This window comes from Oncorhynchus keta, chromosome 10 (assembly GCF_023373465.1).
Source record: "Oncorhynchus keta strain PuntledgeMale-10-30-2019 chromosome 10, Oket_V2, whole genome shotgun sequence".
In the NCBI taxonomy this organism is placed as follows: domain Eukaryota; kingdom Metazoa; phylum Chordata; class Actinopteri; order Salmoniformes; family Salmonidae; genus Oncorhynchus; species Oncorhynchus keta.
This window is the reverse complement of record NC_068430.1, coordinates 325001-339087: the sequence shown is the minus strand read 5'-3', so window position 1 is coordinate 339087 and position 14087 is coordinate 325001. Positions and strand designations below refer to the sequence as shown.

At 48.8% G+C, this 14087-nt stretch overlaps 1 protein-coding gene across 3 annotated transcripts in view; it reads left to right on the top strand.

Moving 5' to 3' along the window:
* Positions 1-14087, top strand: part of stab1 (stabilin 1) — a 224961-nt gene that overhangs the window by 59722 nt on the left and 151152 nt on the right. The gene's annotated exons all lie outside the window — the stretch shown is intronic.

The following is a 14087-nucleotide window of genomic DNA, read 5'->3' as shown; positions in this document are numbered from 1 at the left end:
TTGTTAAATTCTTTTGCCGTTTATCTTAAATGTGTCAGCAATATTTTCTTATGATCTACAAAAACTTTTGAACATCAGGTCGGCAGTTACTAACCGCAATTCTGGCTTCGACTTCGACTCATCTGACTTCGACTCATGGGCTCTTTGTGTACCTCCGACCCAATCTTCGAGCTGCCCAAGAGGGAATTACATTTACATTTACATTTAAGTCATTTAGCAGACGCTCTTATCCAGAGCGACTTACAAATTGGTGCATTCACCTTATGACATCCAGTGGAACAGCCACTTTACAATAGTGTCTTTTAAGGGGGGGGGGTGAGAAAAATTACTTTATCCTATCCTAGGTATTCCTTAAAGAGGTGGGGTTTCAGGTGTCTCCGGAAGGTGGTGATTGACTCCGCTGTCCTGGCGTCGTGAGGGAGTTTGTTCCACCATTGGGGGGCCAGAGCAGCGAACAGTTTTGACTGGGCTGAGCGGGAACTGTACTTCCTCAGTGGTAGGGAGGCGAGCAGGCCAGAGGTGGATGAACGCAGTGCCCTTGTTTGGGTGTAGGGCCTGATCAGAGCCTGGAGGTACTGAGGTGCCGTTCCCCTCACAGCTCCGTAGGCAAGCACCATGGTCTTGTAGCGGATGCGAGCTTCAACTGGAAGCCAGTGGAGAGAGCGGAGGAGCGGGGTGACGTGAGAGAACTTGGGAAGGTTGAACACCAGACGGGCTGCGGCGTTCTGGATGAGTTGTAGGGGTTTAATGGCACAGGCAGGGAGCCCAGCCAACAGCGAGTTGCAGTAATCCAGACGGGAGATGACAAGTGCCTGGATTAGGACCTGCGCCGCTTCCTGTGTGAGGCAGGGTCGTACTCTGCGGATGTTGTAGAGCATGAACCTACAGGAACGGGCCACCGCCCTGATGTTAGTTGAGAACGACAGGGTGTTGTCCAGGATCACGCCAAGGTTCTTAGCGCTCTGGGAGGAGGACACAATGGAGTTGTCAACCGTGATGGCGAGATCATGGAACGGGCAGTCCTTCCCCGGGAGGAAGAGCAGCTCCATCTTGCCGAGGTTCAGTGGAAAAAGAGGCAGGAGAGCGAAGTGAGACGAAGGGAAAACCAGCCACCACTTTCGTCCATCCCAGTTTCCTAGTCACTTGAAAAATAAGACGGAAGACCTCAGATCGCGGATATGAGACTCAACGAGACTCTCGTAACTGTTCTCCGTTTTTTGTGCTGAAACAATGGCTTTCGGACAAGAATCCTCCTCCATGAATAGGGTGTAGTCTCCATGAATCCTCCTCCATGAATAGGGTGTAGTCTCCAAGAATCCTCCTCCATGAATAGGGTGTAGTCTCCAAGAATCGTCCTCCATGAATAGGGTGTAGTCTCCAAGAATCCTCCTCCATGAATAGGGTGTAGTCTCCATGAATCGTCCTCCATGAATAGGGTGTAGTCTCCATGAATCCTCCTCCATGAATAGGGTGTAGTCTCCAAGAATCGTCCTCCATGAATAGGGTGTAGTCTCCATGAATCCTCCTCCATGAATAGGGTGTAGTCTCCAAGAATCCTCCTCCATGAATAGGGTGTAGTCTCCAAGAATCCTCCTCCATGAATAGGGTGTAGTCTCCATGAATCGTCCTCCATGAATAGGGTGTAGTCTCCAAGAATCCTCCTCCATGAATAGGGTGTAGTCTCCAAGAATCCTCCTCCATGAATAGGGTGTAGTCTCCATGAATCGTCCTCCATGAATAGGGTGTAGTCTCCATGAATCCTCCTCCATGAATAGGGTGTAGTCTCCATGAATCGTCCTCCATGAATAGGGTGTAGTCTCCAAGAATCCTCCTCCATGAATAGGGTGTAGTCTCCATGAATCGTCCTCCATGAATAGGGTGTAGTCTCCAAGAATCCTCCTCCATGAATAGGGTGTAGTCTCCAAGAATCGTCCTCCATGAATAGGGTGTAGTCTCCATGAATCCTCCTCCATGAATAGGGTGTAGTCTCCAAGAATCGTCCTCCATGAATAGGGTGTAGTCTCCATGAATCGTCCTCCATGAATAGGGTGTAGTCTCCATGAATCCTCCTCCATGAATAGGGTGTAGTCTCCAAGAATCGTCCTCCATGAATAGGGTGTAGTCTCCATGAATCCTCCTCCATGAATAGGGTGTAGTCTCCAAGAATCGTCCTCCATGAATAGGGTGTAGTCTCCATGAATCCTCCTCCATGAATAGGGTGTAGTCTCCAAGAATCGTCCTCCATGAATAGGGTGTAGTCTCCATGAATCCTCCTCCATGAATAGGGTGTAGTCTCCAAGAATCGTCCTCCATGAATAGGGTGTAGTCTCCATGAATCCTCCTCCATGGCTCGATGGATTCTCCATTCACAGAGCGGACAGTGGATTCAGGGACATTTATACACTGTGTCATTATTTCTATTGTAATGATCTTATCTTTAACTCTGAATTGTTGGAAAAGGCACAGTCAGTCAGCATTTCACTGTTAATCTACACGTTGTTTACCAAGCATTTTCTAAAAGGGGTCTGTCTCTTCATCAACAATAAAATGTGACTGCAGACTCTAGCTCAGTAGATACTAGTCTATAGTCTCAGTCTGTAGTCTCAGTCTGTAGTCTCGGTCTGTAGTCTCAGTCTGTAGTCTCAGTCTGTAGTCTCTGTCTGTAGTCTCAGTCTGTAGTCTCAGTCTGTAGTCTCAGTCTGTAGTCTCAGTCTGTAGTCTGTCTGTAGTCTGTCTGTAGTCTCAGTCTGTAGTCTCAGTCTGTAGTCTCAGTCTGTAGTCTGTCTGTAGTCTGTCTGTAGTCTGTCTGTAGTCTCAGGCTGTAGTCTCAGTCTGTAGTCTGTCTGTAGTCTGTCTGTAGTCTGTCTGTAGTCTCAGGCTGTAGTCTCAGTCTATAGTCTCAGTCTGTAGTCTCAGTCTGTAGTCTGTCTGTAGTATGTCTGTATTCTGTCTGTAGTCTGTCTGTAGTCTCAGTCTATAGTCTGTCTATAGTCTCAGTCTGTAGTCTCAGTCTGTAGTCTCAGTCTGTAGTCTGTCTGTAGTCTCAGTCTGTAGTCTCAGTCTATAGTCTCAGTCTAAAGTCTCAGACTATAGTCTCAGCCTGTAGTCTCAGTCTGTAGTCTCAGTCTATAGTCTCAGTTTGTAGTCTCAGTCTGTAGTCTCAGTCTGTAGTCTCAGTCTGTAGTCTCAGTCTGTAGTCTCAGTCTGTAGTCGCAGTCTGTAGTCTGTCTGTAGTCTGTCTGTAGTCTGTCTGTAGTCGCAGTCTGTACTCAGTCTATAGTCTCAGTCTGTAGTCTCAGTCTATAGTCTCAGTCTGTAGTCTCAGTCTGTAGTCTCAGTCTGTAGTCTCAGTCTGTAGTCTCAGTCTGTAGTCTCAGTCTGTAGTCTCAGTCTATAGTCTCAGCCTGTAGTCTCAGTCTGTAGTCTCAGTCTATAGTCTCAGTCTGTAGTCTCAGTCTGTAGTCTGTCTGTAGTCGCAGTCTGTAGTCTCAGTCTATAGTCAGTCTGTAGTCTCAGTCTATAGTCTGTCTATAGTCTGTCTGTAGTCTGTCTGTAGTCTGTCTATAGTGTCTCTCAGTCTGTCTGTAGTCTCAGTCTGTAGTCTCAGCCTGTAGTCTCAGTCTATAGTCTGTCTGTAGTCTGTCTGTAGTCTGTCTGTAGTCTCAGTCTGTAGTCTCTCTATAGTCTCAGTCTGTAGTCTCAGTCTATAGTCTCAGTCTGTAGTCTCAGTCTGTAGTCTGTCTGTAGTCTGTCTGTAGTCTCAGTCTGTAGTCTCAGTCTATAGTCAGTCTGTAGTCTCAGTCTATAGTCTGTCTATAGTCTGTCTGTAGTCTGTCTGTAGTCTGTCTATAGTGTCTGTCTATAGTCTGTCTGTAGTCTCAGTCTGTAGTCTCAGCCTGTAGTCTCAGTCTATAGTCTGTCTGTAGTCTGTCTGTAGTCTGTCTGTAGTCTCAGTCTGTAGTCTCCGTCTATAGTCTGTCTGTAGTCTCAGTCTGTAGTCTCAGTCTGTAGTCTCAGCCTGTAGTCTCAGTTTGTAGTCTCAGTCTGTAGTCTCAGTCTGTAGTATCAGTCTATAGTCTCAGTCTAAAGTCTCAGACTATAGTCTCAGCCTGTAGTCTCAGTCTGTAGTCTCAGTCTATAGTCTCAGTCTGTAGTCTCAGTCTGTAGTCTCAGTCTGTAGTCTCAGTCTGTAGTCTGTCTGTAGTCTCAGTCTGTAGTCGCAGTCTGTAGTCTGTCTGTAGTCTGTCTGTAGTATGTCTGTAGTCTTAGTCTGTAGTCTCAGTCTGTAGTCTCAGTTTGTAGTCTCAGTCTATAGTCTGTCTGTAGTCTGTCTGTAGTCTCAGTCTGTAGTCTCAGTATGTAGTCTCAGTCTGTAGTCTGCCTGTTGTCTATCTGTAGTCTGTCTGTAGTCTCAGGCTGTAGTCTGTCTGTAGTCTGTCTGTAGTCTGTCTGTAGTCTCAGGCTGTAGTCTCAGTCTATAGTCTCAGTATGTAGTCTCAGTCTGTAGTCTGTCTGTAGTCTGTCTGTAGTCTGTCTGTAGTCTGTCTGTAGTCTGTCTGTAGTATGTCTGTAGTATGTCTGTAGTCTCAGCCTGTAGTCTCAGCCTGTAGTCTCAGTCTGTAGTCTCAGTCTATAGTCTCAGTCTATAGTCTCAGTCTGTAGTCTCAGCCTGTAGTCTCAGCCTGTAGTCTCAGTCTGTAGTCTCAGTCTGTAGTCTCAGTCTATAGTCTCAGTCTGTAGTCTCAGTCTGTAGTCTCAGTCTGTAGTCTGTCTGTAGTCTGTCTGTAGTCTCAGTCTGTAGTCTCAGTCTATAGTCTCAGTCTATAGTCAGTCTGTAGTCTCAGTCTATAGTCTGTCTATAGTCTGTCTGTAGTCTGTCTGTAGTCTGTCTATAGTGTCTGTCTATAGTCTGTCTGTAGTCTCAGTCTGTAGTCTCAGCCTGTAGTCTCAGTCTATAGTCTGTCTGTAGTCTGTCTGTAGTCTGTCTGTAGTCTCAGTCTGTAGTCTCCGTCTATAGTCTGTCTGTAGTCTCAGTCTGTAGTCTCAGTCTGTAGTCTCAGCCTGTAGTCTCAGTTTGTAGTCTCAGTCTGTAGTCTCAGTCTGTAGTATCAGTCTATAGTCTCAGTCTAAAGTCTCAGACTATAGTCTCAGTCTGTAGTCTCAGTCTGTAGTCTCAGTCTATAGTCTCAGTCTGTAGTCTCAGTCTGTAGTCTCAGTCTGTAGTCTCAGTCTGTAGTCTGTCTGTAGTCTCAGTCTGTAGTCGCAGTCTGTAGTCTGTCTGTAGTCTGTCTGTAGTCTGTCTGTAGTCTCAGTCTGTAGTCTCAGTCTGTAGTCTCAGTTTGTAGTCTCAGTCTATAGTCTGTCTGTAGTCTGTCTGTAGTCTCAGTCTGTAGTCTCAGTATGTAGTCTCAGTCTGTAGTCTGCCTGTTGTCTGTCTGTAGTCTGTCTGTAGTCTCAGGCTGTAGTCTGTCTGTAGTCTGTCTGTAGTCTCAGGCTGTAGTCTCAGTCTATAGTCTCAGTATGTAGTCTCAGTCTGTAGTCTGTCTGTAGTCTCAGTCTGTAGTCTGTCTGTAGTCTGTCTGTAGTCTGTCTGTAGTATGTCTGTAGTCTCAGGCTGTAGTCTCAGCCTGTAGGCTCAGCCTGTAGTCTCAGTCTGTAGTCTCAGTCTATAGTCTCAGTCTGTAGTCTCAGTCTGTAGTCTCAGTCTATAGTCTCAGTCTGTAGTCTCGGTCTGTAGTCTCAGTCTGTAGTCTGTCTGTAGTCTGTCTGTAGTCTCAGTCTGTAGTCTCAGTCTATAGTCAGTCTGTAGTCTCAGTCTATAGTCTGTCTATAGTCTGTCTATAGTCTGTCTGTAGTCTGTCTGTAGCCTGTCTATAGTGTCTGTCTATAGTCTGTCTGTAGTCTCAGTCTGTAGTCTCCGTCTATAGTCTGTCTATAGTCTCAGTCTGTAGTCTCAGCCTGTAGTCTCAGCCTGTAGTCTCAGTCTATAGTCTGTCTGTAGTCTGTCTGTAGTCTGTCTGTAGTCTCAGTCTGTAGTCTCTGTCTATAGTCTGTCTGTAGTCTCAGTCTGTAGTCTCAGTCTGTAGTCTCAGTCTGTAGTCTCAGTCTGTAGTCTCAGTTTGTAGTCTCAGCCTGTAGTCTCAGTTTGTAGTCTAAGTCTATAGTCTCAGTCTATAGTCTCAGTCTGTAGTCTCAGTTTGTAGTCTCAGTCTATAGTCTCAGTCTATAGTCTCAGTCTGTAGTCTCAGTCTATAGTCTCAGTCTGTAGTCTCAGTCTGTATTCTCTGTCTATAGTCTGTCTGTAGTCTCAGTCTGTAGTCTCAGTCTGTAGTCTCAGCCTGTAGTCTCAGTTTGTAGTCTCAGTCTGTAGTCTCAGTCTGTAGTATCAGTCTATAGTCTCAGTCTAAAGTCTCAGACTATAGTCTCAGCCTGTAGTCTCAGTCTGTAGTCTCAGTCTATAGTCTCAGTCTGTAGTCTCAGTCTGTAGTCTCAGTCTGTAGTCTCAGTCTGTAGTCTGTCTGTAGTCTCAGTCTGTAGTCGCAGTCTGTAGTCTGTCTGTAGTCTGTCTGTAGTATGTCTGTAGTCTTAGTCTGTAGTCTCAGTCTGTAGTCTCAGTTTGTAGTCTCAGTCTATAGTCTGTCTGTAGTCTGTCTGTAGTCTCAGTCTGTAGTCTCAGTATGTAGTCTCAGTCTGTAGTCTGCCTGTTGTCTGTCTGTAGTCTGTCTGTAGTCTCAGGCTGTAGTCTGTCTGTAGTCTGTCTGTAGTCTGTCTGTAGTCTCAGGCTGTAGTCTCAGTCTATAGTCTCAGTATGTAGTCTCAGTCTGTAGTCTGTCTGTAGTCTCAGTCTGTAGTCTGTCTGTAGTCTGTCTGTAGTCTGTCTGTAGTCTGTCTGTAGTATGTCTGTAGTATGTCTGTAGTCTCAGCCTGTAGTCTCAGCCTGTAGTCTCAGTCTGTAGTCTCAGTCTATAGTCTCAGTCTGTAGTCTCAGTCTGTAGTCTCAGTCTATAGTCTCAGTCTGTAGTCTCAGTCTGTAGTCTGTCTGTAGTCTGTCTGTAGTCTGTCTGTAGTCTCAGTCTGTAGTCTCTGTCTATAGTCTGTCTGTAGTCTCAGTCTGTAGTCTCAGTCTGTAGTCTCAGTCTGTAGTCTCAGTCTGTAGTCTCAGTTTGTAGTCTCAGCCTGTAGTCTCAGTTTGTAGTCTAAGTCTATAGTCTCAGTCTATAGTCTCAGTCTGTAGTCTCAGTTTGTAGTCTCAGTCTATAGTCTCAGTCTATAGTCTCAGTCTGTAGTCTCAGTCTATAGTCTCAGTCTGTAGTCTCAGTCTGTATTCTCTGTCTATAGTCTGTCTGTAGTCTCAGTCTGTAGTCTCAGTCTGTAGTCTCAGCCTGTAGTCTCAGTTTGTAGTCTCAGTCTGTAGTCTCAGTCTGTAGTATCAGTCTATAGTCTCAGTCTAAAGTCTCAGACTATAGTCTCAGCCTGTAGTCTCAGTCTGTAGTCTCAGTCTATAGTCTCAGTCTGTAGTCTCAGTCTGTAGTCTCAGTCTGTAGTCTCAGTCTGTAGTCTGTCTGTAGTCTCAGTCTGTAGTCGCAGTCTGTAGTCTGTCTGTAGTCTGTCTGTAGTATGTCTGTAGTCTTAGTCTGTAGTCTCAGTCTGTAGTCTCAGTTTGTAGTCTCAGTCTATAGTCTGTCTGTAGTCTGTCTGTAGTCTCAGTCTGTAGTCTCAGTATGTAGTCTCAGTCTGTAGTCTGCCTGTTGTCTGTCTGTAGTCTGTCTGTAGTCTCAGGCTGTAGTCTGTCTGTAGTCTGTCTGTAGTCTGTCTGTAGTCTCAGGCTGTAGTCTCAGTCTATAGTCTCAGTATGTAGTCTCAGTCTGTAGTCTGTCTGTAGTCTCAGTCTGTAGTCTGTCTGTAGTCTGTCTGTAGTCTGTCTGTAGTCTGTCTGTAGTATGTCTGTAGTATGTCTGTAGTCTCAGTCTGTAGTCTCAGCCTGTAGTCTCAGTTTGTAGTCTCAGTCTGTAGTCTCAGTCTGTAGTATCAGTCTATAGTCTCAGTCTAAAGTCTCAGACTATAGTCTCAGTCTGTAGTCTCAGTCTGTAGTCTCAGTCTATAGTCTCAGTCTGTAGTCTCAGTCTGTAGTCTCAGTCTGTAGTCTCAGTCTGTAGTCTGTCTGTAGTCTCAGTCTGTAGTCGCAGTCTGTAGTCTGTCTGTAGTCTGTCTGTAGTATGTCTGTAGTCTTAGTCTGTAGTCTCAGTCTGTAGTCTCAGTTTGTAGTCTCAGTCTATAGTCTGTCTGTAGTCTGTCTGTAGTCTCAGTCTGTAGTCTCAGTATGTAGTCTCAGTCTGTAGTCTGCCTGTTGTCTGTCTGTAGTCTGTCTGTAGTCTCAGGCTGTAGTCTGTCTGTAGTCTGTCTGTAGTCTCAGGCTGTAGTCTCAGTCTATAGTCTCAGTATGTAGTCTCAGTCTGTAGTCTGTCTGTAGTCTCAGTCTGTAGTCTGTCTGTAGTCTGTCTGTAGTATGTCTGTAGTATGTCTGTAGTCTCAGGCTGTAGTCTCAGCCTGTAGGCTCAGCCTGTAGTCTCAGTCTGTAGTCTCAGTCTATAGTCTCAGTCTGTAGTCTCAGTCTGTAGTCTCAGTCTATAGTCTCAGTCTGTAGTCTCAGTCTGTAGTCTCAGTCTGTAGTCTGTCTGTAGTCTGTCTGTAGTCTCAGTCTGTAGTCTCAGTCTATAGTCAGTCTGTAGTCTCAGTCTATAGTCTGTCTATAGTCTGTCTGTAGTCTGTCTGTAGTCTGTCTATAGTGTCTGTCTATAGTCTGTCTGTAGTCTCAGTCTGTAGTCTCCGTCTATAGTCTGTCTATAGTCTCAGTCTGTAGTCTCAGCCTGTAGTCTCAGCCTGTAGTCTCAGTCTATAGTCTGTCTGTAGTCTGTCTGTAGTCTGTCTGTAGTCTCAGTCTGTAGTCTCTGTCTATAGTCTGTCTGTAGTCTCAGTCTGTAGTCTCAGTCTGTAGTCTGTCTGTAGTCTGTCTGTAGTCTGTCTGTAGTCTGTCTGTAGTCTCAGTCTATAGTCTGTCTATAGTCTCAGTCTGTAGTCTCAGTCTGTAGTCTCAGTCTGTAGTCTCAGTCTATAGTCTCAGTCTGTAGTCTCAGTCTATAGTCTCAGTATGTAGTCTCAGTCTGTAGTCTCCGTCTGTAGTCTGTCCGTAGTCTCAGTCTGTAGTCTCAGTCTGTAGTCTCCGTCTATAGTCTCAGTCTATAGTCTCAGTCTATAGTCTCAGTCTTTAGTCTCAGTCTATAGTCTCAGTCTATAGTCTCAGTCTGTAGTCTCCGTCTGTAGTCTGTCTGTAGTCTCAGTCTGTAGTCTCAGTCTATAGTCTCAGTCTATAATCTGTCTATAGTCTCAGTCTATAGTCTCAGTCTATAGTCTGTCTATAGTCTCAGTCTGTAGTCTCAGTCTGTAATCTCGGTTTATAGTCTCAGTCTGTAGTTGCAGTCTGTAGTCGCAGTCTGTACTCAGTCTATAGTCTGTCTATAGTCTCAATGTGTAGTCTCAGTCTGTAGGCTCAGTCTGTAGTCTGTCTATAGTCTCAGTCTGAAGTCTGTCTATAGTCTCAGTCTATAGTCTCAGTCTGTAGTCTGTCTGTAGTCTCAGTCTTTAGTCTCAGTCTTTAGTCTCAGTCTTTAGTCTCAGTCTGTATTCTCAGTCTATAGTCTCAGTCTGTAGTCTCAGTCTGTAGTCTCAGTCTATAGTCTCAGTCTATAGTCTCAGTCTATAGTCTCAGTCTATAGTCTCAGTCTTTAGTCTCAGTCTATAGTCTCAGTCTGTAGTCTCAGTCTGTATTCTCTGTCTGTAGTCTCAGTCTGTAGTCTCCGTCTATAGTCTCAGTCTGTAGTCTCAGTCTATAGTCTCAGTCTTTAGTCTCAGTCTATAGTCTCAGTCTATAGTCTCAGTCTTTAGTCTCAGTCTGTAGTCTCAGTCTTTAGTCTCAGTCAGTAGTCTCCGTCTGTAGTCTGTCTGTAGTCTCAGTCTATAGTCTCAGTCTATAGTCTCAGTCTATAGTCTCAGTCTGTAGTCTCCGTCTGTAGTCTGTCTGTAGTCTCAGTCTGTAGTCTCAGTCTATAGTCTCAGTCTATAGTCTGTCTATAGTCTCAGTCTATAGTCTGTCTATAGTCTCAGTCTATAGTCTCAGTCTATAGTCTGTCTATAGTCTCAGTCTATAGTCTCAGTCTATAGTCTCAGTCTATAGTCTCAGTCTATAGTCTGTCTATAGTCTCAGTCTATAGTCTCAGTCTATAGTCTCAGTCTATAGTCTCAGTCTATAGTCTGTCTATAGTCTCAGTCTATAGTTTCAGTCTATAGTCTGTCTATAGTCTGTCTGTAGTCTCAGTCTGTAGTCTCAGTCTGTAATCTCGGTCTATAGTCTGTCTATAGTCTGTCTATAGTCTCAATGTGTAGTCTCAGTCTGTAGGCTCAGTCTGTAGTCTGTCTATAGTCTCAGTCTGTAGGCTTAGTCTGTAGTCTGTCTGTAGTCTCAGTCTGTAGTCTCAGTCTTTAGTCTCAGTCTGTAGTCTCAGTCTATAGTCTCAGTCTATAATATCAGTCTATAGTCTCAGTCTATAGTCTCAGTCTGTAGTCTCAGTCTGTAGTCTCAGTCTGTAGTCTCAGTCTATAGTCTCAGTCTGTAGTCTCAGTCTATAGTCTCAGTCTATAGTCTCAGTCTGTAGTCTCAGTCTGTAGTCTCAGTCTATAGTCTCAGTCTTTAGTCTCAGTCTGTAGTCTGTCTGTAGTCTCAGTCTATAGTCTGTCTATAGTCTCAGTCTATAGTCTGTCTATAGTCTGTCTATAGTCTCAGTCTATAGTTTGTCTATAGTCTTTCTATAGTCTGTCTATAGTCTCAGTCTATAGCCTGTCTATAGTCTGTCTATAGTCTCAGGCAATAGTCTGTCTATAGTCTCAGTCTGTAATATCAGTCTATAGTGGAAGTCCCCACCGATTATTCTCCAATCGTGGAATACCTGATGGTCAAATGCTAACCCTTCTACCTCCTGAGAGTTTCCATGTGTTACTGTGACTGCTGTATACAGTGAGTGTACAAAACATTATGAACACCTGCTTCCTCCATGACATTGGGGCGGCAGGGTAGCCTAGTGGTTAGAGCGTTGGACGGAATGTTGCAAGTTCAAACCCCCGAGCTGACAAGGTACAAATCTGTCGTTCTGCCCCTGAACAGGCAGTTAACCCACTGTTCCTAGGCCGTCATTGAAAATAAGAATTTGTTCTTAACTGACTTGCCTAGTTAAATAAAGGTAAAAAAAATAAAAAAATAAATAGACTGACCAGGTGAATCCAGGTGAAAGCTATGGTCCCTTATTGATGTCACTTGTTAAAACCACATCAATCAGTGTAGATGAAGGGGAGCAGACCAGTTAAAGAATGATTTTTAAGCCTTGAGAGAATTGAGACATGGATCGTGTATATGTGCCAATCAGAGGGTGAATGGACAAGACAAAATATTTAAACGTCTTTGAGCGGGTTATGGTAGTAGGTGCCAGGTGCACCGGTTTGTGTCAAGAACAGCAACGATGCTGGGTTTTTCAAGCTCAACAGTTTCCCATGTGTATCAAGAATGGTCAATCACCAAAAGGGCATCCGGACTGGGGACCCTCGTGGCGAGCCCCGAACTGCGGACCCTCGTAGCGGGCCCCGGACTGGGGACCCTCGTAGCGGGCCCCGGACTGGGCACCCTCGTAGCGGGCCCCGGACTGGGCACCGTCGTAGCGGGCTCCGGACTGGGCACCGTCGTAGCGGGCCCCGGACTGGGCACCCTCGTAGCGGGCCCCGGACTGGGCACCGTCGTAGCGGGCCCCGGACTGGGCACCCTCGTAGCGGGCTCCGGACTGGAGACCGTCGTTGCGGGCCCCGGACTGGAGACCGTCGTAGCTGGAGGCTCCAGACTGGAGACTGTCGTTGCTGGAGGCTCCGGACTGGAGACCGTCGTTGCTGGAGGCTCCAGACTGGAGACCGTTGTTGCTGGAGGCTCCAGACTTTGCACCCTCGTAGCGGGCTCCGGACTGGAGACAGTCGTTGCTGGAGGCTCCAGACTGGGCACCCTCGTAGCGGGCTCCGGACTGGAGACCGTTGTTGCTGGAGGCTCCAGACTGGAGACCGTCGTAGCGGGCCCCGGACTGGGCACCCTCGTAGCGGGCTCCGGACTGGAGACCGTTGTTGCTGGAGGCTCCAGACTGGAGACCCTCGTTGCTGGAGGCTCCGGACTGGAGACCGTCGTTGCTGGAGGCTCCGGACTGGGCACCCTCGTAGCGGGCCCCGGACTGGGCACCCTCGTAGCGGGCTCCGGACTGGGCACCCTCGTAGCGGGCCCCGGACTGGGCACCCTCGTAGCGGGCTCCGGACTGGGCACCCTCGTAGCGGGCTCCGGACTGGGCACCCTCGTAGCGGGCTCCGGACTGGGCACCCTCGTTGCGGGCCCCGGACTGGGCACCCTCGTTGCGGGCCCCGGACTGGGCACCGTCGTAGCGGGCTCCGGACTGGGCACCCTCGTTGCGGGCCCCGGACTGGGCACCCTCGTAGCGGGCTCCGGACTGGGCACCCTCGTTGCGGGCCCCGGACTGGGCACCGTCGTTGCTGGAGGCTCCGGACTGGAGACTGTCGTTGCTGGAGGCTCCAGACTGGAGACCGTCGTTGCTGGAGGCTCCGGACTGGGCACCCTCGTAGCGGGCCCCGGACTGGGCACCTCGTAGCGGGCCCCGGACTGGGCACCCTCGTAGCGGGCTCCGGACTGGAGACAGTCGTTGCTGGAGGCTCCATATTAGCGGGCTCCGGACTGGAGACCGTTGTTGCTGGAGGCTCCAGACTGGAGACCGTCGTAGCGGGCCCCGGACTGGGCACCCTTATCTATCCGGACTGGAGACCGTTGTTGCTGGATCCAGACTGGAGAACCTCGTTGCTGGAGGCTCCAGACTGGAGACCGTCGTAGCGGGCCCCGGACTGGGCACCGTCGTTGCTAGGCTTACCGTCGCTGGAGGCTACGGATGGAGGCCGTCGCTGGAGGCTCCGGACTGGAGACAGTCGTTGCTGGAGGCTCCGGACTGGAGACCGTCGCTGGAGGCTACGGACTCGTCGCTGGAGGCTCCGGACTGGAGACAGTCATTGCTGGAGGCTCCGGACTGGAGACCGTCGCTGGAGGCTCCGGACTGGGCACCGTCGTTGCAGGCCCCGGACTGGGCACCCTCGTAGCGGGCTCCGGACTGGGCACCTCGTTGCGGGCCCCGGACTGGGCACCCTCGTAGCGGGCTCCGGACTGGGCATAGCGGGCTCCGGACTGGGCACCCTCGTAGCGGGCTCCGGACTGGGCACCCTCGTTGCGGGCCCCGGACTGGGCACTGCGGGCCCCGGACTGGGCACCGTCATAGCGGGCTCCGGACTGGGCACCCTCGTTGCGGGCCCCGGACTGGGCACCCTCGTAGCGGGCTCCGGACTGGGCATAGCGGGCTCCGGACTGGAGACCGTCGTTGCTGGAGGCTCCAGACTGGAGACCGTCGTTGCTGGAGGCTCCGGACTGGGCACCCTCGTAGCGGGCCCCGGACTGGGCACCCTCGTAGCGGGCCCCGGACTGGGCACCTCGTAGCGGGCCCCGGACTGGGCACCCTCGTAGCGGGCTCCGGACTATCGTTGCTGGAGGCTCCAGACTGGAGACCGTCGTTGCTGGAGGCTCCGGACTGGGCACCCTCGTAGCGGGCCCCGGACTGGGCACCCTCGTAGCTATCCCCGGACTGGGCATAGCGGGCCCCGGACTGGGCACCCTCGTAGCGGGCTCCGGACTGGGCACCCTCGTAGCGGGCCCCGGACTGGGCACCCTATTAGCGGGCCCCGGACTGGGCACCCTCGTAGCGGGCTCCGGACTGGAGACTGTCGTTGCTGGAGGCTCCGGACTGGAGACTGTTATTGCTGGAGGCTCCAGACTGGAGACCGTCGTGTTATTATTACTATATTACTATATTACTATATTACTATATTACTATATTACTATATTACTATATTACTATATTACTATCCATATTACTATCTGTCTCTCAAGAAAATAA